The 26,650-nt window shown below is 39.2% G+C and overlaps 1 long non-coding RNA gene across 1 annotated transcript; it reads left to right on the plus strand.

The window, feature by feature from the left end:
- Nucleotides 1-10,225: 10,225 nt before the first annotated feature.
- Nucleotides 10,226-25,021, plus strand: LOC116588908. The gene is made up of 3 exons (XR_004285124.1): nucleotides 10,226-12,167; nucleotides 22,352-22,444; nucleotides 23,893-25,021. It is a non-coding gene; the product is annotated as an uncharacterized LOC116588908 (long non-coding RNA).
- Nucleotides 25,022-26,650: the final 1,629 nt, after the last annotated feature.

Here is a 26,650-nt window from a genome sequence, read left to right on the forward strand (position 1 = left end):
TCCAATGTTTATTGTAGAATAAACTTTTTTTGCTCTGAGTTAGCCTTCATGACATAACAACATGTCTTTTCTCTACCACATTGGTGTTGAATCAGTTACAACAACTGCCATCAGAACCCAAACCCACTGTTTTCCGTAAGTGTGTTGTTTTCTAAGATAGATACTTTAAGCCCATAGATAAAATTACAAATTTTACTATTTTATTACTTCTCACAGATGAGATTTTTTAAATGAAGGGATTATTTACTATTTTTATTAATAATAGAGCATTTAATCAGCTAAGAAGTAACAATCGCTTTGGAATTATTTTGGAAAATAATGCTGTATTTAAAGGACATCATTTCACATAAACTAAAAGAGACCTCAGATTCATTTGCTTAGTGTGCAAGTTAAGCACAAAACCGTGTGTATGTATGTTGCTGAAGATTTTAGGGCAGGATTTTCAACTTCCTTAGTGACATTTTTTTCTTCATATAAATCAATTTTAATTTAATAATTTTCTTCCTTAGCTAGTTGTTTATGTTGCTAACAAACCTTACATCTTTGAAGAACGATACTAGTCACCTTGCGGTTTTAATTAATCCCAGCTCTTGAGAGTCACTTAGAGACTTTTTAAAAGAATCATTGAACACTTTTTTTTTTTTTTTAAGAAACTTTTATTCTTCAGGTCTTCTGCCTTTCCCTTTCATTTCCTTAAGCAGAAACTAACACAGGCAAAGACTTGTCATGTTTTATTAAATGCTAAGTTTTTACAGTTGCTAGAGCTGCCAGTCTTTCATTTTCAAAGGGTTAACTTTTATTGCATGGCATAGATTAATATTCTGCATTTTACACTTTCAGAAAGTGTTGGACTACTAAGGATTATAATCCATCTAAATTTAAGATAAAACCAAATCAGTTTCAGTAGTCATAGAAGGGGTTATTTTTAATTTCATAGTTCTTACACTTTGAAATAGATCAAATTTCTCACCTATTATACATAGTAGCAGATGAAAGTTTACTGTTTACCCAATATATTCATTTGCAAAATGCAGTGGAGGAAAAGACACTATGGACAGTAGATTTATGGTGCTTTTCTCTGCTGTACCAAAGCTCTCTGTCAACAATGAAATGTTAACCCTATGCTACTTTTTCTGCATGTTTCTTCTTAAATGTCATATCTCAATGCTTATTTGTCCTAACTTGTAATATTTTTGTATTAAATTTTTTAGGAGTTCCTTGTAATTTATTTATAATTTAAAATATATTAAACACAAAGTGTTTAGTAAAGTACAGAAGACAATTATTAATGTTTCTTGGTTGTTGGGTTTGTATGATCACTTATGCAAACAATTCACACTTTAAGAACTAGGACCAGTGGGATGGAATCTACGCAGAAAAAGATAATAACAATTCTTTTCTTTTTTTTAAAGTTTGTACTAATCCAGTGCCAGAATGGGCCGCTTTAAGAGATGCTGCACTACCAGAAATATCAAAAACAGAGTTTGGAGGGCCACTGGGGTGCTCACTTCAGCACATATATACTAAAATTGGAGGGCCACTGGGCCAGACTACTGTAGAGAAATTCAAGGACTGAGGGAATACCTCAAGTAGTCAAACTCTTGCTTTAAAAATCCAGTCACACTGAATTTAGTCTGAGACATTAAAAACATCAGGTGTCAGAATCTCATACATTCAAATGAAAGGATTTAGAAAAATCTACACATTGTCAGGTCCTTTTCCACATAAGCTCTTTTTGACTCAATTAATCTGGTCAAGTAGTGTATACAAATTATCTGATTTTCCTGCGTGGGTACCTGAGGAGAGTATACCTCAGTAGAGGATGAGGAAAGCACAGCACACATACCATCATAAAAGCCTAGAGTCATCAAATAATTCAAATGAATTTTAATAGCACATAAAATTGTAGCTATGTAGTATGTTTTAAAAATATTTCAATTTAAGTGGTTGAAATAATTCAGTGTATGGAAATAAACTGAAGTATGAAGTTGTGCAAATGTGGTGTTGAAGGAAATAATGTCTTAGTGATAAATCCAGAATAAATTAGAGGTAAGTAAACTTTTTACAGCATTATTAACCAGGAGTCTATTAAAACTCTTTTTAAAATAAAATGCTTGGCCCTGCCCTGAACCTACTGGCTAATATGGTAACATAGGGATGTGTGCATTTTTTGTGCTTATTTGTGTGCCATAGATGATGGGGGAGAGGGGGAGGCTAGGGAAGAAAAGAGTTGGGTAACTGGCATATTGTATATTTATTATAAAACACATGCTTGTAAGGACATTGAAAAATAATAAATTCCCATTTCTATGCTCCCAGCTGGTTCCTCAGTGGAAACCACTTATATTGTGTCCTTGCAAACATTTTTAATACTCAAAAAAAAAAAAGTGAGATTGTATTTTTTTGCTGATTTCAAAAACTTTTTCACTGAAATCGTCAGAGACTTTTGTCGTGTAGGTCCTGCCCTATGCTGCAAAAGTAGGGTATACCACAGAGGTTCTATGAGCATGAATTCCGCCAGACGGCCTTGGCTGAATCCCAACTCCACTGTGCAGCTGTTTGACCTAAGGAGCTATTTTACTCCTCTTCCCTTCTGTGAAATGTGATAAATTGGTTATAAAGATGAATTTACCACACCCAAGCCCTTAGAGAATCGTGCCTGGTTGTAGCAAGTGCACTATGGGATGCCATTATTTTGATTTTTAATGGTTGCATTATATTATACACCATAATTTAGGCCCCTATAATGTAGATTTACTTCTTCACTGTTTCCTATTATAAACAGCAGTGCATCAAACCAATATTATGTATCTGTAAGATTCAACAGTTGATTCTGATGGACACACACTGGTTACTAGGCACTTACACAGACTCTAAAACTTACATCCACCCATTTTCTGCATTCACCGAGTCTTTTTCAAAAGGAATCGCTAGGATACAAGGGGGATTTCTTGGGAAAGGTCTTTAAGTCGTTTGTCTGTTTACTCAGTGTGCCTACAGGAGCTCAAGAGAATAATGGAGACCCATAAGCAACATTCACGTGACTGGAGTTAGCAGAAAACTAATCTTTTAAACCCATCTCACTAGTTATTGACTACTAGAGGTATGACCAAGATTTTGTTAAAAATGGAACATTTTTGCCATAGAGCAAAATACATAAAGTAAATCCAATTATAGATTTCATGGATCTATCAGTATTTAATGGCATCTACCAGTGTATATTAATATTTGGGAGCCAAATTCCTAGTCCATGTGCCAGAATAGCAGACATTTATTTGTTTCTAGGACTTCGTAAAATGCCATTTTTATTTACCCACTTGAGTCTTCAGCATATCTATATATTTGTTGAATATCTAAAGTATGTCCCAGGAAGTGTGTTGACCACTGGATATACAACAGTGAGCAAGAGAAAAATGGGTTCTGCTCTTGTGAAGTATTAGGGAATTAGTTTGAAGAAGCATCTGAACTTGCTGCTATTCAAGGTCGTGTGTGTGGTTTTTGGGTTTTTTTGTTGTTGTTGGTTTTGGTTTGGTTTTTTAAAGATTTTATTTGACAGATTTCAAGCAGAGGGAAAAGCAGGCTTCCCGCTGAGCAGGGAGCCTGATGTGGGACTGGACCCCAGAACCCTGGGATCATGACCCCAGTCGAAGGCAGATGCCCAACCAACTGAGCCATCCAGGCACCCCTCAAGGTAGTGTGTTTTTAGTGGCAAGGAGTACCTCATAGTTCGGACTGTTGCCCCCTACACTAAAAGAGCTTAGCTGGCTATTGTCCTGGGACACCCAGTATGGCCCTCCCTGTGATCCACTTTGCACCTGTAATTACTTGTTATAGGTCACTCATGTAATGATTGCAATTATAATTTTAAATAGTCTGTATTTTCACCTCCACTTATTACTTTAAACGTTGTCTATCCTTACCATGAAAGGCAGAGAAATGAAACACTTGATCCCTCCTCACTGCAAGAGGTTTGTTAACGATTTTCCCTTTTTAATGATAGACGTTACTTCTGTTAATCACAGGAACTCAAATGGAAACTCGTGTCAGTCACTGTGTGTGTCTCTCAAACCTCATCTCTGCTAGGTTTTCAAAGGTGTTTACGCAAGAAACTATGTGAAGCAAAGCACCTCTTCATTAATAGCTGCAGGAGCTACACCTACCAACCAGTTAGGTGTCAAAGAGAAGCTGGTTTGGAGTTTGTGGTGTAGGGCTTTGCTACTCAAAATGGCCCCACAATGACTTGGAAGTCATTTCAAGTTCCACACAAGGTCCTAATGAATCAGAAGCTGCAATTTAACAGGATCCCCCCCAGGTAAACTGTACACACGAAGTTTGAGAAAAAGTACTTTAGGGTCCAAGATTTTGTACCACTTCTCCCCCACATCTCTCCTGAATTCTTTGAACAAAGTATCTTGAGATCCCGTAACATACTTGCTGGTTGTAGTAGGGTTAGAGGAAAGGAGGAAGAGGTCCCCAGGAGAGACCAAGACACAGCTTACTGAGTAAAGCAATAGTAGTAAAATGCTACATTATTAAAGGGTTCTCATAAAACAGTAATCCTGCCAATCTTGATGTCACAGTATCTCGGGCTCTGACAATCAACTGGGTGAGCATGGCAAAGGTACCCGCTCTCTGTGCCCTTCTACTGAAGTTGGAATAACAATTACCTGCCCCAGGTTATAAGAAATAAGATGATGCATAGTTTTTAACACCGTGCCTAGCGGATAGTAAGGCCTGAGGTAAAGTACAACCATTTTTGTTTCCTGGTGGTGATGCAGCTGGAGGACGCTGGGATGATGGAAGGAGTGGAGTCCCCATCCCCCAACCTCATGCTGAGATTTTCACTTTCTGTTGTCTTCTATAACCACAGCCATTCATGCTCAGTTTCATTCTGCAGTAAGTTCAGTTCTAAGTTTGAGACCGGGGTTCTTCACTGCTGAGTACATCTGGACCTGTCCTTTGGTTGGATGGACTTCATCCACACCTATGGCTAGCAAGTTCTCTCTTGAAGCCTTGTGTGTTTGAGACTTGTCTTACACACACAAAACGAATACTGGATACATTGTTCTTGTACCACATTCTCTCCTATCTCTATTGATCAGCCTTAAAGTGTAAGTCCGGATCTCCCAGCAGGAGAACAAGTGGTAGTCCACCCAAGGTGTACTAAATCAGAACGCATATGGAGTGAGGGTCCACAGTGCTCTCCAGAAGCTTCTAATTTCCACTAAAACTACAGAACCACTGTGGTGGTGCCCCACCATTTTCCAGCAGTCACCACTACCATACTGAAGCCCAAGGCCATCATAGATTTGCCTCCTTAGAGGTAATGTTTTTACACCTGGATTTCCAAGGATTCTTTGCCCTTGAAATTCAGTAACTTGTGATATGCCTGGGTATTAGTCACTTCCAACTCTGCCCTAGAACATGGCAAACCCTAGTAAGCACAGTAGGCACACATTCACATTTTCCTTGACTTTAAAAAAAGCTTACTATAATTTTGAATATGTCTCTTACTCATATTTTGTGGAGCCTTGCTCAGCTGCAGTCGGTAACCATGACTCCCCAGCGGCACCAGTTGAGCCATCGTGTGACTCTTCTCCGCTATTCTCAGTAGGCCCAGGGAAGGTGGATGTCTTAGGAGATGACCAGACGGATAGCACCAAGGAGCACTGAAGGGTGCACGTTTAGCTAGGGGATCAGCACTCCCAAGGACTTACAGAACATGGGGCCCTGTAGTCAGGACAGTCCTGGGACGGGTGTGGGTGACGCTTATAAGGAAGTCTTGGTTTCCGGTATCTGGAAGGTTTCCATGTTTCTGGAAGGAACCATTGTGGCCCACCTTAAAGACAAGGATAGCTGGAGTGAGTCTGTCTGCCTGGCACAGAGGCTTCCAGGGAGAGAGTTAGCAGCTCTGCTGCAATGAGAGGACCTGCCAAACAGGTCATAGCGTTACGGTTACTCCGAGTTGTTGGTGAGAATGTGTGGTAGTGCCCAGGGGAGGTGGGCTGTGGAATCCTGGCTGAAGTCCGGCACACAGCCATGTTCTGATTAGCACTTGTGACTTTAAGGGGCTGAGGAGGCTCTGTCTCCTGCATTCAGTCACTTGAATTCAGTCATTCAAGTCTGGCCACGCTTGAAACAAAGGCATGTACCCCCTGTAAACTTTCGTCTCCCCTTGACTCACATAACTGCCTCTTCCTGGAATCCCTTCTCTCCTTCCTCGTTTGTCTAATTATCATTTTTGATTCCACCAAGCAAAGGACTTCTGGGAAGACATGCCTCTCACCTGCTCAGTGCTCACTTCCTTCTGCCCCTGCCTCCACTCTCAGGGGCTCAGCTGTCCCTTCCTCTTTCTCAGTGTTCTCTCCACAGCTCTGGTTAGACACTTGCTTCCTGTGCTGCTGCTTATGTTGGGTTCCTGAAAGTCAAATCTAGCTACTAGACTTCTCTCTGCATATCCAGAGCCTAGAACAGTGCCTGGAAAATAGTAGCTTTTTGGTTCGAGGCATTGACAAGAGTGGAAAGTCCCTCCGGGTGAGTACATTGTGAAACAAGAGAAAGCAACATACCAGAGTGAGAAAAACGCCACATTATTCCTGTGGATTGGTGACCTTGACCAAGTTACTTCACATCTGAACACCAATTTTGTTATCTGTAAGCAACATCCATATAAGATACCTTGCTTTCAAGATGGTTCTAAGGATTAGCAGTCCTATAAATCCTATAGCACAGTGACTGGTCTAAGTTAGGCTTTTGTACCTGGCATGATTATTACTATCACTATTTTTTCTGTTACAAACATGCCAGACTCCCCTCCCCCCCAAAAAAAAATTGTCTGAAGGATAATTTGTTGAAAATAGTCAGTTGTAATTAGATTTACAAAGCACTACTATTACAGACATGTACGTGGAAGTGGTTTATTGAACAAACTTACTCACAATTATATTCTGTTAGGATGGAATATATTAAAATATGTCATTGTTTTTTGCGTGAAAGCCAGTTGGATGATAATGGTGACGTGCGTGTCTGTGTGATCAGCTCCCTGTGTTACTTTATCAGCATTTGTTTATGTCTTGTCCTTAGTCTCTTCTACATTTTCTTTCTTTCTTTTTTTTTTTTTTTTTTTTTTTTTGCATTGTCAAGAATTGGAAAATGCACTTTTAAAAGCAACTCTGTGCCAAACATCCATTTTGTGATCTATTATTTATAGAGAAACATCAGAAAGCGCATCAATATTAAGAACCGAGTTTCTAAAGACATTGCATTTCACATTTCACTTTCTTTTGGCTTCCATTTCAATTATCTCACTAGACTTCAATTTTGAAACATTAATCAAGGTCAAAAGAGCACTCTGCTTTTCAGTGTTTGGTCACATTTGTCTTTCATACACAGACCTTTTGTTCTGTGTAATTTTGTTTCCCCTTGTGGTAGTAATACATGCTCATTTTAGAAAATGTTAAAGTACAAAATGCTGGGGGTGGGGGAAGTGGCGTAAAAAAAGAGAATACCAGAGGTGTAAACTTTATCTAGCTTGGAGCAGGATTCCTAAGTACTGCTAAGTGTCATTCTTTAAGCCGCTTCGTTTAGGAACAGGGAGGACGTCCTGAAACCAACATGGAGCATGGAGCATGAACAGGAAAGAGAACATGTTGTATCAAGTCTCTAAGATTGTGGAGTTTTTAGGGTAGCATACTCACTTTTTTCCCCTTCCTCTGACTCACCTGGGCATTTTCTCTTAGAGCAGTCTCTGTTAATTACACAGTATTTTAGTCACTTTGTTATGCATTTGGAAGCCTAAATCAGTAAATTCTGTTTCAAAGGGGATTATACAGCACTTATTTTTGCATGATTTGATTTGATTTCGGTTAATATATTAAAACATCTTTTCATGTCATTCTTGTTAAAAACAGCTTTTTTGAGCTCTACTTGACAAAGTAAATTAGACAAGCATATGTGTTCTGACCTATGTACACACCTGTGAAACAATTACCCTTACAAAATGAACCTACCTGTCACTCTCTTGCCTCTCAGAAGTCACTAGACTTCAATTTTGAAACATTAATCAAGGTCAAAAGAGCACTCTGCTTTTCAGTGTTTGGTCACATTTGTCTTTCATACACAGACCTTTTGTTCTGTGTAATTTTGTTTCCCCTTGTGGTAGTAATACATGCTCATTTTAGAAAATGTTAAAGTACAAAATGCTGGGGGTGGGGGAAGTGGTGTAAAAAAAGAGAATACCAGAGGTGTAAACTTTATCTAGCTTGGAGCAGGATTCCTAAGTACTGCTAAGTGTCATTCTTTAAGCCGCTTCTCCCTCCCTGTCCTGCCCCTACCACTCTTAGACAATCACTGAGTTGTTTTCTGTCACTGGTCATTGGTTTACATTTTCTAGTATTTTATAAAAAATGGAGTCATTATGTATTCTTCTTAGGGGTGGGGATAGCCTAGCTTCTTTCACTCAGCATTATTATTTTATATCCAAATTTCATTCTTTTTTATTGCTAAGTAGTATTCTATTGTAGGGATATACCATAAATTATTTAACCAATAATTTCCTGAATGTCTGGGTTGTTTCCACATTTTGACCATGACTGATAATGTTGCTGTGAAGATTCATGTAGAAGACTTATTTGTGTATAAGGCTGATTCTTTCATTTCCCTTTGGTAAATGCCTAGGAATGCAATGGATGAGACATACTGTTATGTGTTTTATTTTCCTAAGAAACTGCCAAACTTTTTAAAATCGGGTATATTATTTACTGTTTAAACATTTCAATCAGCAAGGTGTGAGAGTTCTAGTTATTCCACGTCTTTACCCACTTGATATGGTCAGTCTTTAAAAAAAAAAATTGTCTTTTGGATAATTTTAAATTTACAGAAGAGTTACGAAGATAGTACAATAAGTCAGCTTCCCCTGGGAGTAGTATACTTGCTGCCCTTATCAAAACTAAGAAATTAACATTGGCATCATACTTAAACAAAACTGGAATTTATTCAGATTTCAACAGCTTTTCCACCAATGTCCTTTTTTGGTTCCAGGATCCAGCCCAGCACACCACTCACAACAGTCTCCTCCAATCTGTGACACTGCGTCAGTCTCCCTGTTCCCTGTTCCCTGTCCTTGCCATTTATGAAGAACATAGGGTGCCTCTCAAACTGGGTTTATTTGGTGTTTTCTCATGACCAGAGTAGCATTATTTATTTGGGGAGAGAATACAGCAAAATTTAAATCTCATCATCACATCATTGCAAGGGATACACCATATCAACACGACCTATGGTGATACGAATTTCGATAATTTGGTAAAGATAATGTCTGCCCATTTTCTCCATTATAAGGTTGGTTACTACTTTTCATTCTCATATTCTATTCATTAGAAATGAATTACTACTAATTCCAGTTCATGCTCAAGGAGGAGAGAAATTAAGCCCACATCTTGGAGGAAAGAGTATCAAATAATCTATGGACATAAGCTGAAACCACTACAGTATCTAGTACCTATTTGGAAGGATGTTTTGAGGCTGTGCAAGTATCCTGCTTCTCTAAGTGTTGCTACCTCTTTCTCACACTCATTGGTAGATCTTGCCTGCATCCATTACTTACTGTAGTGTTTTAGCAGTGATTTTTCTATTTTCCTCATCCCCCTTACATTTTTTTATTTGGAATTCTGCAAGGAAGATTTGTCCCTTCTCTCATACTTTGTTGTTTGTTTTGTTTAATAACTTATTTGTATTAGTGCAAAATGTGGTAATCCCTTAAGACCACCCTCACTTTTGATATCAGCTGCAAGCTTGGGGGTCCTCAAGATAAACTTCAGGCTCAATAAGTCACTAAAGGGGCTCCAGAGTTCAGCAAAGCCATTATACTCACAGTTGGTTTTTTTAATTAATTAATTTATTTATTTTTTAAAGGTTTTATTTATTTATTTGACAGACAGAGATCACAAGTAGGCAGAGAGGCAGGCAGAGAGAGAGAGAGAGAGAGAGAGAGAAGCAGGCTTCCTGCGGAGCAGGGAGCCCGATGCGGGGCTCGATCCCAGGACCCTGAGATCATGACCCGAGCCGAAGGCAGCAGCCCAAACCACTGAGCCACCCAGGCGCCCCTTTTTAATTTATTTTTAAAAGATTTTATTTATTTGAGAGAAGGAGCCAGAGTGGGGTGGGACAGAGGGGGAGGGGAAGGGACAAGCAGACTCTGCACTGAGTGTGGAGCTGTTCCTGGACTCTATCCCAGGACCCTGGATCATGACCTGAGCTGAAATCAAAAGCGGGCCACCCAGATGCCCCCTCACGGTTGTTTACAAGAGCAAATTAAAATCAGTCAAGGAGAAGAGGAACATAGGACAGGGTCCAGGAGACACCAAGTGCAGAATTTCCAGTTACACTCTCCCAGTGGAGTCATGCCAACAGCATTTTCTTCTCCCAACAATGACGTGTGGCAACACTGACAGAGTATTGCCAACTAGGGAAATTTGCCCAAACTTTGGTGTCCAGTTTTCACAGCGTTGGGTCACATATACAGAGTTGATTACCCATGTCTTTGACTGCAGTTTCCAGCCCCTCCAAAGACTGCGCCAATGCTGTCTGGCCCAAAGCCACCCCAACCCCCCCACACCTGTCCCATTACTTTGTTAGCATAGATTATCTAGCATGGCCCAAGGCTTCCCGGTAAACAAAGACGTTTTTATCAGGCAGGACCCCCAAGGGCTTAGAAGTTATCTTCCAGACGTTGGTGGCAAAGACCAAAGCTCTCCTCAGGCAAGATTAATCCTTTACTGAGAAATTGTTATCAAATTGTAGATATTTATTCTGTTCTTTAGGTTAGAATCCAATGCTATCATTATTTTGTTGCTCACATACTCCTTACTTGGCCATTGAGGTGTCTTTTATCTCTGCTTCTGTGCCCTTTCAACACGCCTTCTCCTAAAAAAGCACTTTGCCACTTTTTGACACTTCAAGATACTTCAAGTATATCTAGTATTTTCCCTGACCCAGCTATAGAGAAGCTGCTTCTTCAAAGAGCTGTGTTTCCTTTTATTGGAGAAAATGGCATTTAGAAAACAAGACCTGGGCTTTAGGTGTGTTCATTGCTGCTAGGTCTCTTTACTGGCTAGAGTTTGCATACAAATATATGTATGTGTATTAACCCACGTATGCTTACATCTTTATCTTTCTTTATATATATTAAAATAAACATGAGTTCACACTGATATCTCTGACTCTAATCCAGCACCACTTTGGCTCATTCTAGCCTTCCCCCCTTGTCTACATGTTACTTCTCTCTTGTAATGTAGCTCTGGTTATCTAGAATTTATTTACTTACTTGTTCCATCTTAGTATACATGTAAAGTAATTGCACAACTACTAACCTGTATCCCTATATAAAACAAAATGTATTGACTATAAAACAGTGGCTTTTTGTACAGTTCCTTACCCTTACAGAATCTAGTCAGAGCAGTGTTTCCCAGCATTATGTACAGCTTTCCCTCCAAGAGGATGCCCTGGAAGACCCTGAACTCACCTCCAGGGACACACCAAATTTACACCTATTGACTTTATACCTGTTTTATACCTATTTATACCTATTTATAGAGAAGCTCCTCCTGAAGAAGGGCAGAGGACTGACTGAAGAGCTCCTACACCACAGAAGATGGAGAGAAGGGCAGGTGCGGTGCAGGCGATGGGCATCAGGAGGGGAACCCTACTACTCAGCCTGGGAACTGCCATGCGGGCCAGGACTAAGGGCTCTAGGGTACAGAAGAAAAGCCTCAGTTTAGGGGCAACTAGAATATAAAGGAACCAGCGCTGGAACCCAGCCAGGCTATGAAGAGAGGGTAGCCACTGGGGCTCTATCTGGGCTGGAGGGCTGGGGTGAGCAGGGTTTCTGTTCCCTTTGCCATAACAATGACAACCAACCATTGGGAGCACGGCCCCGCGGGGGAGGTGGGAGGGGGGCGCTCTGCTGCTTCTCAGGATCCGAAGCTGCCCCAAAACCCTCCTCCCAAACCTCCACCTAACCCAGGTCATGGGACAAACTTATAGTGAAAAGAGCAGCTGGAATATAAAAGACCCAGCTCTAGAAGTCCACCAAATCACGGGAGAGCTGCTGGAACCTTCCCGTGGGAGGGGCCAGTGAGAGCCACGGTTTCTGTTCCACAGCTACTTGGGTAAGTTCCTTCCCCACCACCTCCCAGCGCCACCCCCAACTCCTTCGGTGATGTTATGTCACTCATCTGTAATATAATGGATTTAATGTCAGCCTGTATTTCATCCTGACACCCTAGTTGAATTATTTTTTAATTTGCATGCAATAAAACTCATTCTTTGTAGTGTAAAATACATGCATTTCACAAATGCCGAGTCATTTGTATATCAGGCATCAAATGCCACAAAGAAACTGTTCCATTACCCTCAAAATTCCCAGGTACAGCTGCTTTGTACTCAAATCCTCCCCTCCTTCCACACTCACTCACTGATCCGTTTTCTGTTCCTATAGTCTTGCCTTTTCTGGGATGTCATCTAAAGGAAATACTAGATGTAGCCTTTGAAGTCCGCCTTCTTTCAGCTTTTTAAAAGCAGTTATGATTCATCCATTTTGTTAGGTCAATCAGTAGTTTCTTCCTTTTTATTGCCAATTACTATGTCATTGTGTAGATGTACCATAGCTTTTTATCTAGCTTGACTGTTGAAAAGCATTTTGGTTGTTTTCAGTTTTGGGCGATTACGTATGAAGCTACTATAAACACTTCTGTACAGGTTTTTATCTGAACAGAAAGTTTCAGTTCATTTGAGTAAAAGAATAGGAGTGGGAAGAAGACTTGTTTTGCAAAGCAGTGTGTCATTTTTTTGTTATCACCACAAGTGGAAAGAGAGTTCCTGTTCCACACCCATCTGTAATTGTCAGCTTTTTAAAAAAGATGGATTTATTTATGAGAGAGAGAGAGTACATGGTAGGGAGGGGCAGAGGGAGAGAGAGAGTCTCAAGCAGACTCTGTGTTTAGCATGAAGCCAGATCTCATGACTCTGAGAGCATGACCTGAGCCAAAGCCAAGGGTCAGACACAACTGACTGAGCCCCCCCAGAGGCCCCAACTGTCAGGCTTTTTAAACACCATTCTAATAACTGAGTGGTGGTGTCTCAGTGGTTGTAATTTGCATTCCCCTAATGACCAGCGAAGCTGAGTGTCTTTTCATGTGCTTATTTGCCAGCCATATGTCTTCCATGGCAGGGTTTGTTCAAAACTTTTGCTCATTTTTCAACTAATATGCTTGTTTCCTTTTTAATTGAGTTTTGGTAGTTTTTCATGTTGTGGATAGGAGTCTTTTATTAGATACTTTTAAAATTTGAACAGTGTCTTCCTAAAGCAGAAGTTTTTAATTTTGATAAAGTCCAATGTATCATTTTTTTAAGCAATATGCATATGTCGTATGCAGGAAATCCACTTTAAATATACACATATAGGTGTAAAGTAAATGTGTATTAACATTGGAAATATGGAACCATTTCATGAACCTGAACATGGAAACATCTGTTTCTTTCTTTTTTTAAAAATTATTTTTATTAACATATAATGTATTCTTTGCTTTAGTGGTGCAGGTCTGTAAATCATCAGACTTACACAATTCACAGTACTCACCATAGCACATACCTTTCCCAATTGCCACAACCCAACCACCCCTATCACTTCCCCCCACCCCTCAACAATCCTCAGTTTATTTCCTGAGATTAAGAGTCTCTTATGGTTTGTTTCCCTCCGTGGTCGCATCTTGTTCCATTTTTTACCCTTCCTACTCCTCACAGCCCCTGCTTTCCCTCGCAAATTCCTCATATCAGGGAGATCATATGATAATTGTCTTTCTCTGACTGATATTTCGCTTAGCATAATACCCTCTAGTTCATCCATGTCATTACAAATGGCACAATTTCACTTTTATTTGGGTGGCTGCATAGTACTCCACTGTATATGTATATACACCACATCTTCCTTATCCATTCATCTGTTGATGGGCATCTAGGTTCTTTCCATAGTTTGGCTATTGGAACATTGCTGCTATAGACATTCAGGTGCACGTGCCCCTTCAGATCACTACATTTGTATTAGGATAAATACCCAGTAGTGTGGTTGCTGGGTTGTAAGGTAGCTCTATTTTCAACTTTTTGAAGAAACTCCATACTGTTTTCCAGAGTAGCTCCATGAGCTTATATTCCCACCAACAGTGTAGGAGGGTTCCCCTTTCTCTGCATCCTCACCAACATCTGTCATTTCCTTGTTAATTTTAGCCGTTCTGACTGGTGTGAGGCAGTATCTCACTGTGGTTTTGATTTGTATTTGTATTTGATTTGTATTTCCCTGATGCTGAGTGATGTGGAGCAATAAAAGCAAAAGCTTTTTATCTTGAAGAAGTCTTAATGGTTTATTTTTGCCCTTGCTTCCTTTGCCTTTGGCGATGTTCCTAGGAAGAAGTTGCTGTGGCTGAGGTTGAAGAGGTTGCTGCCTGTGTTCTCCTCAAGGATTTTGATGGATTCCTTTCTTACATCGAGGTTCTTCATCCGTTTTGAGTCTATTTTCGTGTGTGGTATAAGGAAATGGTCCAGTTTCATTTTTCTGCATGTGGCTGTCCAATTTACCCAACACCATTTGTTGAAGAGACTGTCTTTTTCCATTAGATATTCTTTCCTGCTTTGTTGAAGATTACCTAACCATAGAGTTGAGGGTCTATTTCTGGGCTCTCGATTCTGTTCCATTGATCTATGTGTCTGTTTATGTGCCAGTACCATACTGTTTTGATGACTACAGCTTTGTAATAGAGTTTGAAGTCTGGAATGGTGATGCCACCAACTTCAGCTTTCTTTTTCAACATGCCTCTGGCTATTTGGGATCTTTTTCTGGTTCTATATAAATTTTAGGATTATTTGTTCCATTTCTTTGAAAAAAAAAATGATGGTATTTTGATGGGGATTGCATTAAATGTGTAGATTGCTTTAGGTAGCATAGATATTTTCACAATATTTGTTCTTCCAGTCCAGGAGCATGGACCATTTTTTCCATTTCTTTGTGTCTTCCTCAATTTCATGCATATAGTTTTCTGAGTACAGATTTTTTGCCTCTTTGATTAGGTTTATTCCTGGTTTTGGGTGCAATTGTAAATGGGATCGACTCCTTAATTTCCCCATTCTTCTGTCTTGCTGTTAGTGTATAGAAATGCAACTGATTTCTGAGCATTGATTTTATATCCTGAAACTTTAGTGAATTCCTGTATGAGTGCTGACAGTTTTGGAGTGGAGTCTTTAGGGTTTGCACATAAAGTATGATATCATCTGCAAAGAGTGAGAGTTTGACTTCTTTGTCCATTCGGATGCCTTTTATTTCTTTTTGTTGTCTGATTGCTGAGGCTAGGACTTCTAGTACTATGTCAAATAGCAGTGGTGATAGTGGACATCCCAGCCATGTTCCTGATCTTAGGGGAAAAGCTCTCAGGTTTCCCCCATTGAGAATGATATTCTGTGTGGGTTTTTCATAGATGGCTTTGATGATATTGAGGTATATACCCTCGTTAAAGAGTTTTGATCAAGAAAGGATGCTGTACTTTCTCAAATGCTTTTTCAGCATCTATGGAGAGTATCATATGTTTCTTGTTCTTTCTTTTATTAATGTATTGTATCACACTGATTGATTTGCAGATGTTGAACCATCCTTGCAGCCCAGGATTAAATCCTACTTGGTTATGGTGAATAATCCTTTTAATGTTCTGTTGGATCCTATTGACTTGTATTTTTGGTGAAAATTTTTGCATCTGTGTTCATCAGGGATAATGGTCTATAATTCTACTTTTTGATGGGGTCTTTGTCTGGTTTTGGGATCAAGGTGATGCTGGCCTCATAAAATGAGTTTGGAAATTTTCCTTTCATTTCTATTTTTTGGAACAGTTTCAGGAGAATAGGTATTAATTCTTCTTTAAATGTTTGGTAGAGGGACACCTGGGTGGCTCAGTTCGTTAAGCCTCTGCCTTCAGCTCAGGTCATGATCCCAGCGTCTTGGGATTGAGTCCCACATAAGGCTCCTTGCTTAGCAGGAGCCTGCTTCTCCCTCTTCCTCTGCCTGCCACTCTGTCTGCCTGTGCTCACTCTGACAAATAAATAAATAAAATCTTTAAAAAAGAAAAATGTTTGGTAGAATTCTCCAGGGAAGCCATCTGGCCCTGAGTTCTTATTTGTTGGGAGATTTTTTATGACTGCTTCAATCTCCTTACTGGTTACGGTCTGTTCAGATTTTCTATTTCTTCCTGGTTCAGTTTTGGTAGTTTATATGTCTCTAGGAATGTATCCATTTCTTCCAGATTGTCAAATTTGCTGGCATAGAGTTGATCATAATATGTTCTTATAAATGTTTGCATTTCTTTGGGTGTTGGTTGTGATCTCTTCTCTTTCATTCATGATGTTATTAATTTGGGTCCTTTCCCTTTTCTTTTTGATAAGTCTGGCCAGGGGTTTATCAATTGTATTAATTCTTTCAAAGAACCAGCTCCTAGTTTTGTTGATCTGTTCTACTGTTGGTTTCTATTTCATTGATTTCTGCTCTGATCTTTATGATTTATCTTCTCCTGCTGGGTTGAGGCTTCTTTTGCTGTTCTTTTTCCAGCTCCATTAGGTATAGGGTCAGGCTGTGTACTTGAGACCTTTCTTGTTTCTTGAGAAAGGCTTGTATCACTATATACTTTCCTCTCAGGACCACCTTTGCTGTGTCCCATAGATTTTGAACAGCTGTGTTTTCATTTTCACTTGTTTCCATGAATTTTTTTCAATTCTTCTTTAATTTCCTGGTTGACTCATTCATTCTTTAGTAGGATGCTCTTTAGCCTCCATGTACTTGAGTTCTTTCCAACTTTCGTCTTGTGATTGAGTTCTAACTTCAGAGCATTGTGGTCTGAAAATATGCAGGGAATGATCCCAATCTTTTGGTACCAGTTGAGACCTGATTTGTGACCCAGGATGTGATATATTCTGGAGAATGTTCCATGTGCACTAGAGAAGAGTGTGTATTCTCTTGTTTTGGGGTAGAATGTTCTGAATATATCTGTGACTTCCATCTGGTCCAGTGTGTTATTTAAAGCCTATATTTCCTTGGTAATCTTTTGCTTGGATGATCTGTCCATTTTAGTGAGAGAAGTGTTAAAGTCGCCTACTATTATTGTATTATTGTCAATGTGTTTCTTTGATTTTGTTATTAATTGGTTTATATAATTGGCTGTTCCCATGTTAGGGGCATAGATATTTAAAATTATTAGATCTTCTTGTTGTAGAGACCCTTGAAGTATGATATAGTGTCCTTCCTCAGCTCTTATTATATTCTTTGGCTTAAAATCTAATTAATCTGATATAAGGATTGCCACCCTAGCTTTCTTTTAATGTCCATTAGCATGGCATATTGTTTTCCATCCCCTTACTTTCAAACTGGAGGTGTCTTTGGGTCTAAAATGAGTTTCTTGTAAACAGCATATTGATGGATCTTGTTTTTTATCCATTCTGATACCCTGTGTCTTTTGATTAGGGCATTTAGCCCATTTACATTTGGGGTAACTATTGAAAGATATGAACTTAGTGCCATTGTATTGCCTATAAGGTGACTGTTACTTTATATTATCTCTGTTCCTCTGTGGTCTATTACTTTTAGGCTCTCTCTTTGCTTAGAGGACCCCTTTCAATATTTCCTGTATGGCTGGTTTGGTGTTTACAAATTCTTTTAGTTTTTGTTTGTCCTGGAAGCTTTTTATCTCTCCTTCTATTTTCAATGACAGCCTAGCTGGATATAATATTCTTGGCTGCATATTTTTCTCATTTAGTGCTCTGAATATATCATGCCAGTCCTTTCTGGCCTGCCAGGTCTCTGTGGATAAGTCTGCTATCAATCTAATATGTCTACCACTGTATGTTACAGACCTCTTGTCCCGAGCTGTTTTCAGGATTTTCTCTTTGTCACTGAGACTTGTAAGTTTTACTATTAGATGATGGGATATAGACCTATTTTTATTGATTTTGAGAGGAGTTCGCTGTGTCTCCTGGATTCTGATGCTTTCTCCCTTTGCCATATTAGGGAAATTCTCTATTATAATTTGCTCCAATATACCTTCTGCCCCCCTCTCTCTTTCTTCTTCTTCTGGGATCCCAGTTATTCTAATATTGTTTTTTCTTAATGGTGTCACTTATCTCTCAAATTCTCCCCTTGTGGTCTAGTAGTTGTTTATCTCTCTTTTACTCAGCTTCTTTATTCTCCATCATTTGGTCTTCTATATCACTAATTCTCTCTTCTGCCTCATTTATCCTAGCAGTAAGAGCCTCCAATTTTTATTGCACCTCACTAGTAGCTTTTTAAATTTCAATTTGGTTAGATTTTAGTTCTTTTATTTCTCCAGAAAGGGATTTTATTTCCTCAGAAAGAAATTCTCTAATATCTTCCACAGCTATTTCAAGCCCAGCTAGCACCTTGATAATCATCGGTCTGAACTTTAGTTCTGACATATTACCAATGTCTCTATTGATTAGGTCCCTAGCCATCAGTACTGCCTCTTGTTCTTTTTTTTTTGTGGTGCATCTTTCTCTCTTGTCATTTCATCCAGATAAGAATATATGAATGAGAGAGCAAAATACTAGAAGGGTGGCAAAGACCTCAGAGAAATATACACTAACCAAATCAGAAGCGACCCAAGACTTGGGGGAGAAGAAAGTGGAAAAAGAAAATACAAAAATTATATATATATATATATATAATCTCCACTTGAATAATCCAAGGTAATTTCTATTTTAAGGTCAGTTGATAAACAACTTTAATGTATATATTATATATATATGTCTTAGATTGGTGAAAAGAACAAAGCCACCTACTTGACTTTGGGTGTATTCTGGTCTCTTAGAAGAAACTACCTCCCAAAAGTTTAAAGTTTAAAGGGTAAACACAATGAAGGGATGAAATATGACTGTAAAGATGAGAATTTAAAAAGATTCTAAAAAAGGAATTGATAAGTTGGTTAGAAAAAGAAAAAAAAAAGGAGAGAATGTGATCAGGCTGGAGCTAGTTTTAGGGTATATTTTGATCTATTAGAAGAAATTATCCAAAAATTTTAATGAAAAAAACCTATATGTATACAAAAAATAAGGGAAAATACAATGAAGGGATAAAATATGAGTATAACAATGAAAATTTAAAAAGAGTTTCTAAAAGTTATTGATAAGATAAAATAGTTAAAAAACGTTAAAGGAGGAAAGAGGAAATTAAAAAAAAAATAGAATAAGAAAAAAAATTTGACTTGGCAAGACTAAAAGATCATGGGGAGAAAGCCATGAATTCCATGTGTTGCTTTCCCCTAGCTCTGTAGTTTCACAGTTCTCGTTGATCAGTGAACTTGGTCTTGGCTGGATGTTCTTGCTGATCTTCTTGGGGAGGGGCCTGTTGCAGTGATTCTCAAATGTCTTTGCTTGAGGTGGAATTGCACTGCCCTTGCCAGGGGCCAGGCTAAGTAATCTTCTTGGGTTTGCTCTTGGTAGCTTTTGTTCCCTGAACACTTTCCATAGAGCTTTGGAAGATGGGTATGAAAATGGCGGTCTCCCAATCTCTGTCCTGGAGGGGATGAAATCTTGGGGCCCCATTCCTCAGTGTACCCTCAGAGAAAAGCAGTCAATCTCTCCTGTCTCCCTGGTCTCTGGCCACAGTCCTTGCTCATCCAACCTGTGACCCAGCATTTCTATCTATCTCTGGCACACAGATGCGTTTGGAGTCTCCAAACCCAGCAGATTTCCTGAAACTCCTGTGCTGTTCCTTCCTAAGGAGGAAGGAGGGGGTCTCCCTGGATCTTCCACTTGTGGGGTCCCTGTTTGAAGAGCAGAGGCCCCAACTGTGCCTTGAATCACAGTTTAAGGTAACCCCGATCTGAGAGCTCACTCCTTGGCTCTATCTCTGTAGCCAGCTTCCCTGGTCTGATACCTGGGAGCTCTGCCACACTCAGGCACCTTAGTCTTTCTGGGACCCCGTGGGCCCCCTAAGACCACACTATCCCTGTGAGGGCTCCACCCCCACTTAGCCTCTGGAGCGATGTCCCTCAGTGGAGCAGACTTCTGAAAGTTCTGATTTTGTGCTCTGTTGCTCCACTTCTTGCTGGGAGCTGCCCCCTTGCCCCCATGGATTCGCTTCAGATTCACTTCTCCACAAGTCCTAACTTCCCAAAAGTGGTTGATTTTCTGTTCCTAGAATTGCTGCTCTTCTTCTCTTCTATCTCCTGTTGAGTTTGTAGGTGTTTGGAATGGTTTGATAACTATCTTGCTGAACTCCTGGCACCTAATGCTATTTCAGTCTCCTACTACTCTGCCATCTTGCTTCCTCTCTCAAAATGTAAGTTTTTATTTTACCTTCACTCATTCCTTCTCTGATGCTCTTCCTTTCTTCATGTAGATTTTATTTTCTGACCTAGATCATTTTCCTTCCGTCTAAATAATTTCTCTTAACATTAAGTGCAAGGCAGTCTATTGACAACAAAGTCTCTCAATTTTTGTCTGGCAAAGCCTTTATTCCTACTTCACTTTTGAAGGATTATTTCACAGGATACAGAATACTGAGTTGCTGGTTTTTTCTTTCTCAACAGTTTAAATACTTAGCTCCACTCTTTTCTTACTTGCATGGTTTCTGAGAAGTTGTATATAATTTTTTGGTTCATTGATAGATAAAGTGTTTTATTTCCCTCTGACTTATTCCATTTTTTTTTTTTTATTCCATTTTTTTTTTTAAGATTTTACTTATTTATTTGACAGATAGAAATTGTAGGTAGGCAGAGAGGCAGGCAGAGAGAGAGAGGAGGAAGCAGGCTCCCCACTGAGCAGAGAGCCCAATGCGGGACTCGATCCCAGGACCCTGAGATCATGACCTGAGCCGAAGGCAGAGGCTTTAACCCACTGAGCCACCCAGGCGCCCAGCTTATTCCATTTTTTTTAAATCTTTGTGATTCTGCTGTTTGAAAATGATAGGCCTTGGTTTATTTGTTTTGTTTTTTTGCACTTGTTTGAGTTTTTTTGTTTTATTTTTGTTTGTTTATTTCGGCATTTATACTTCCCAGTATTCTCTGAGCTTCTTGGAGGTTTGTTGTCTGACATTAATTTGGAGGGAATCTCAGTACATATTCTTTCAGATATTTCTTCTGTCTCTTTTATTAAACATATGTTATACTTTTTGTAGTTGTCCTTGTATATACTGTTTTGATTTTTTTCAGTCTTTGTTCTCTTCACTTTTTAGTTTTGGTGGTTTCTACTGAGATATTCTCAAGCTCAGAAATTCTTTCCTTAGCTATGTCTAGTTTACCAATAGACCCCTCAAAGACATTCCTCATTTCTGTTACAGTTGTTTTGATCTCCAGCATTTATTTTTAGCTCTTTTTTAGAATTTCCATAGTCTCTGCTTACATTGCCCATATATTTTTGCATGCTAACTATTTTATCCATTAGAGCCCTTAGTATATTACTAATAATTGTTGTTTTAAATTCTCAGTCTCATAGTTCCAATAGCCCAGTCATATCTGATGGTGATGCTAACACTGTTTGAATGTGGTTTTTTGCCTTTTAGTATGCCTTGTAATGTTTCCTTGCTGGCCAGACATGATGCACTGGGTAAAAGGCACTGCTGTAAATAAGGCTTCAGTAATGTGGTGTAAGTGTGGAGGGAGAAGAAGCACTCTACAGTTTTAGGATTAGGTCTCAATCTTTCAATGAGCCTACGACTTGGAACTGTGAACCTACAAGTGTTTTTTTAGTCTTTTCCTGCCCCTTGAGGTAGGACAGGATGGCTAGGGCTGACTGGAGTTAGGTTTTCCCTTCCCTCAGGTCAGTTCAGTTCTGATAATAATAATAATAGCAGAGTAGGCTCTGGTTAACTAGTTTCTTCTGAGGGCAGGCCTTGTTAAAAAGAACAGGTTGCTCCAATGTATTTCAGAATAGTTCTTTTTTCCCCCTGCCTCTTCAAGAAGCCCAAGGGAATTTTTGTCTGATTTTTACTATGGGAACCTAGTTGTAGGTAAAACTCATAAAAGTGTGGGAGCTTGCCATGACTGGGTCTCCCTGGAGTTTTTGACTGTCAGACTTATCCTCACTGAGTCTCCAGCAATTGATCGATTACAGTGTGGGTTTTCCTGCCCATGGATCCAGTGGCTGTTTACACTGTTAACATTTCTGCTTATATAAACACGACTCCCTTTATGCACACTGTGTTTCTTAATCTTGGAGACAAAAGTTTGCCCTATATCCTCACCTGTCTTATAGTTCCAAGAAGAGATGTTTCTTTTTTTGTTTTCAATCTGTTCTGCTTTTTTCTTGTTAGGGCCAAGCACTAACTTCCAAGTTCCTTACATGTGAGACTAGAAACCAGAAGTTTTAACTTTAATTTACATTGGACCTACTTGAATAATCCAAGGTAATCTCTGTTTTATGGTCAGTTGATAAACAACTTTAATTCTGTCTGCAACCTGTATTCCTCTTTGTCATAGCATATCATATTCACAGGTTCTAAGGATTCAGGTGTGGATATCTTTCATGGTGTCATTATTCTGCCTATCATACCTCTCTCTCTCTCTCTCTCTCTCTGTTTAAAAAAAATACATATTTTTTAAAGAGAATAAGATCCTGGGAGTACAGGTTAGAGATCACTCCTCCTACTGCTGCTAAGGAGCTATTGCTATTGCTGGATGTTATTTAGAAAGATTGAGCTGTGCCCACCCTTCCTATCATCCAGCAGGTAGCTAACTTTTTGTTCATTATTTCAGGGAAGGCATATGGCAGGGCAGAAAACAGAAATATTCTCCAAGTTTTTCTGAATTTTGTTACTCAAATGTTCAGTCCTTAGGAAAATTTATGGGTTTTGGTCATAGGAAGGGTGTTACAAAGAAATGTGAAGGGGAAAAGATTTTCTCTAAACCACAGTTAGTGCCAGGGGGCTGGGGAGCACAAGGGGAGAAAGACAGAGACTAAGAAATTGAGAGACAGAGAAAGAGAGAAGAATGAAAGGTCAGTGAGTTCTAAGAATAGGATATTTTTGGATATTCTTGCTGCCAGACAATATTACATGGATTTTACAAAATTCAGAGGGGACTAGCTCCAAGTTGTGTCTAGGGAGATGAGTCCTGTGCAGCCAAGCAAAAGATTTCTATATTCCAAGAAGAACCCAGAGATAGCAGAGAATCTCCAATTCTAAAGGGGTCATAAAATTGCAAAAAACGTGCTAATCTCTTGCACCAATAAAGGATTATCTGAAAAACACATCCTTCCCGTGCTTTGGCATACCAGAAGACACTAAGACTGTAGTATTTCCCAGGGAAGGAGGGTGGTGGGAACATCATAAAGTACTAGGTTATTTTTTCCTCTGACCTTGTGGAATGGGAAGACTGGAGGATGACTCAGAGTCAGAAATTAAGTTTTATTAAAAAACAAACAAACAAAGAAAATTCTGTTTCTTTAACATTTTGTTGAATTGCATTCATTCCTGGTGCTTTGTTGTTAATTTATCTGAAAGTCAATCATTCATGCTGCATTCACAAAGTAAACTGCTTCATGTTCAACAATATTGAGGAAGAGTAAGAATAAGAGTTGTTTTTTATACATATCTCATAGTAATTCCATGACAAATGAAACTTATTTAAAAATCTTCAACTGCAAAATAAAATAAAAGTCCCAATATAAGTTATACTTTGTTTATCACTTGGTTTTGATACATTCTGGTAAACAGTAATAGAAAGATTCAGTGAGGTTTTAATCTCAACCTGTTTAAAATATTTCCCCTCTAAAGTCTCTGTCATAACTTGATAACATTTTTACAAATTCTTTGCTTTCTTTTAAAAGAAATTCTCCAAAATTGCTTTTTGACAGGTAATGACAGCATTTTAGACAAATAGCCTGAAATGATGTTGCTTCATTTCCAATGCTGTGTTCCAAAATGAAATTAGTGTTCTTCAGAGTGAAGATCATTTCTTGAATTTTCAAATTCAGCTGAAAGAAAATAGAAAACCTCTCAGTTAATCTGAACGGAACAATTTGAGAATTCTTGCATGATCACTCAGTACTAAGGAAGGAAGCTGCTGAAGAAGGCGCCCCTGCAGGCAAGTACTTCTAAATGAAGCCCGTGATGCCACTTCATTACAAATAGCAAACTGACTGCTATAAGAGGGGCCGTTATAAAACCACAAGCTCCTCCCTCGGAGGGGCCATTCCCCTTCAGTTTCTAGAACCAGCACCTACCATGGAAGTGTTTTGAATGAATGACTTTGTAAACAACTTCCTGCCTGAACAGATGGGACTGATTCATTTCGTGTCACACATATAGAAGAGTACCTGGCGTGCAGTTGGTACTCAAAAGACAATTTAGGTTGAACGAAGGAAAGAACAAATAAATAAACGAATGAATAAGTAAATGTGGCAACCCGTGATTGGTCAGGAAGGTCTGGTGTTTGCTGTCTTCACAGGGTAAAGACTGCTGCAGGAACAGCTGTTCCCATCTGCACCAGTGGCCAACTCTTCACCGGGTTACTGGTTTACTGCTCTGTGGTCTCCGAGTGGTGGAGGGAGGGAGGAAGGAGCATCTGGGGCTCAGTGAGTGGAGTTTTACGCATTTCACCCAACCTCTCAGAAACTGCCCCCTACTTTGTGACATGAGAAGCACAACACAAATTTAGCAGGGTTTCTCTTGAGGATTAACCAACATCATACAAGGTTGTGCCGTACTCTGCAGATGTTTAATATTGTTATTTATTGGGGAAAGGAGATGTTCTGAAATTATGGCAGTGCTTTCCTTTTTAGAAAAAAAATGTACAAACGTGTATTGAATCATTTTGTTCTTAAGACTGGTGTTTAATGAATTTGGATCAGTTGATTTATTTACTAGGTTATACTTTCTAGGGTTGTTATGTAAATCCAGCAGAATGGTATGTCCCTGTAAGCCCAAACTGTGCACTTGTCAGTTTCCCTTTCTTACCCTTAGGTATTACTTATTGAAAGTCATTTAGCCAACTTCTTAAAAACTTTAAAAATAATTGGAAAAAATGAATCATGGTTATCATCAAGGTAGGTTAACTTAATTGCTTATGGGACTTCAAACTAGTCTCCATTAGTAGCTTTTCTGTGTATTTACGAAGACAATGAGAACAGTAAATTACAAAATAATGATACTACATTAAGGATGACATTAAAAATACATTTTGCATAAATATTTGAGATTATGAACCTAAATGAAATATAGAGATTATGAGTTTAAAGACCTAAGAAGAGGGGTGCCTGGGTGGCCCAGTCTGTTAAGCATCAGACTCTTGATTTCAGCTCAGGTTGTGATATCGCCGTCTGTGAGATCCGGCCCCTCTGCGGGCAGGGTGCCGAGAGAGAAGTCTGCTTCAGATTCTCTTTTCCTTCCCTTCGCCCCTCCCCCCAGTGTGCATACATGTATGAGTTATGTCTGTGCATGAGCGTGTTCTAAGTAAATAGATCTTCTTTTTATTCATTTTTTTATTGTGTTATGTTGGTTGGGTAAATAAATAACTCAAAAAACTCAGTAAAGTTAATGTTAAAAAATGTCAAGTGTTTTGGTGAGAAAGTTAAGATGACAGGTTATGATCTAATGATCAACCTTCATCTAATGATCTTGGCACAAAGATTTGAGAATTAGGAGAGGATACAGAGACAACTTTTAAATGGAACTGCTGGTGTTTTGCTTGTTTCCTTTGTTTTGTTTTTTAATAGATGGAAAGACTGAGGCCAAGAGGGGTTAAGTGAAGGCTATCCAAAGTTTAACAGGTGAAAGTAAATAAATATTTAACAATGTCAATAAATATTGAGGCCATGGTACCAGACAAAATATGAACTCCAGAGGGCAGGGACTAGAACCTAAGGTACATACAGGAATGTTTTGTTACTTCATAAGTTGAACAAGTGAGAAAAGATTCACGTTCTAATACGTGGTCCTGGTGAAGATTTCCTCCAATTTATTATTCACTGAAAACAGGGTAGTGTTGTGGAAATCTGGCTCTTGAAGGAATAACTTGAATAACCTCAGGCAAATCTTGTGGTCTTTAAAATTCTGGGTTTTTAAAATTTGTATAGTAGAAATAAATAATATATGTGATCTACCCAGTGCTCACAGGGTATATACAGAATCACTTGGAGACGAATAACTTAAGTCCAAAATGTAACTTTTCCATTAATAGCCCTCTGCGTACAAGGGTGCTCAAGTGTCGGGTCATGCAGCTCATGGCCTTACTCGGATACAGGCTGTGAGGCATCTCGATGTTTGGCCTTGAGAGGAGATAGCGTGGCGGTGGTAGTGGTGGTTACAGCTGTCTGAGGTCCTTCTGCCCAGACCCTGCAGGTCCCCTTTGCTGGGCCCCTGCTAGCATTTTCTTTTCCTGGGCTCCCCTCGAAAAACCTGGAGAATGATCATTCATGTATGGTGACATTTCAGTGACAGCAAGGTGGAGGAGATAGTCTCAAGTGAAGGATTATAAGGAAGATCCACTTTAAAAATAGTGATTTTGATACTTCAGCAGCAATAAACTCAAAATATGTGATGTTCTCCTTTTCACTTTTACTGGAGTGGTTCTCAAGAGGAGGAGCTCTTGGACTGCTCTCCTAGAGGTGCTGG

This window comes from Mustela erminea, chromosome 1 (assembly GCF_009829155.1).
Source record: "Mustela erminea isolate mMusErm1 chromosome 1, mMusErm1.Pri, whole genome shotgun sequence".
Taxonomy (NCBI): domain Eukaryota; kingdom Metazoa; phylum Chordata; class Mammalia; order Carnivora; family Mustelidae; genus Mustela; species Mustela erminea.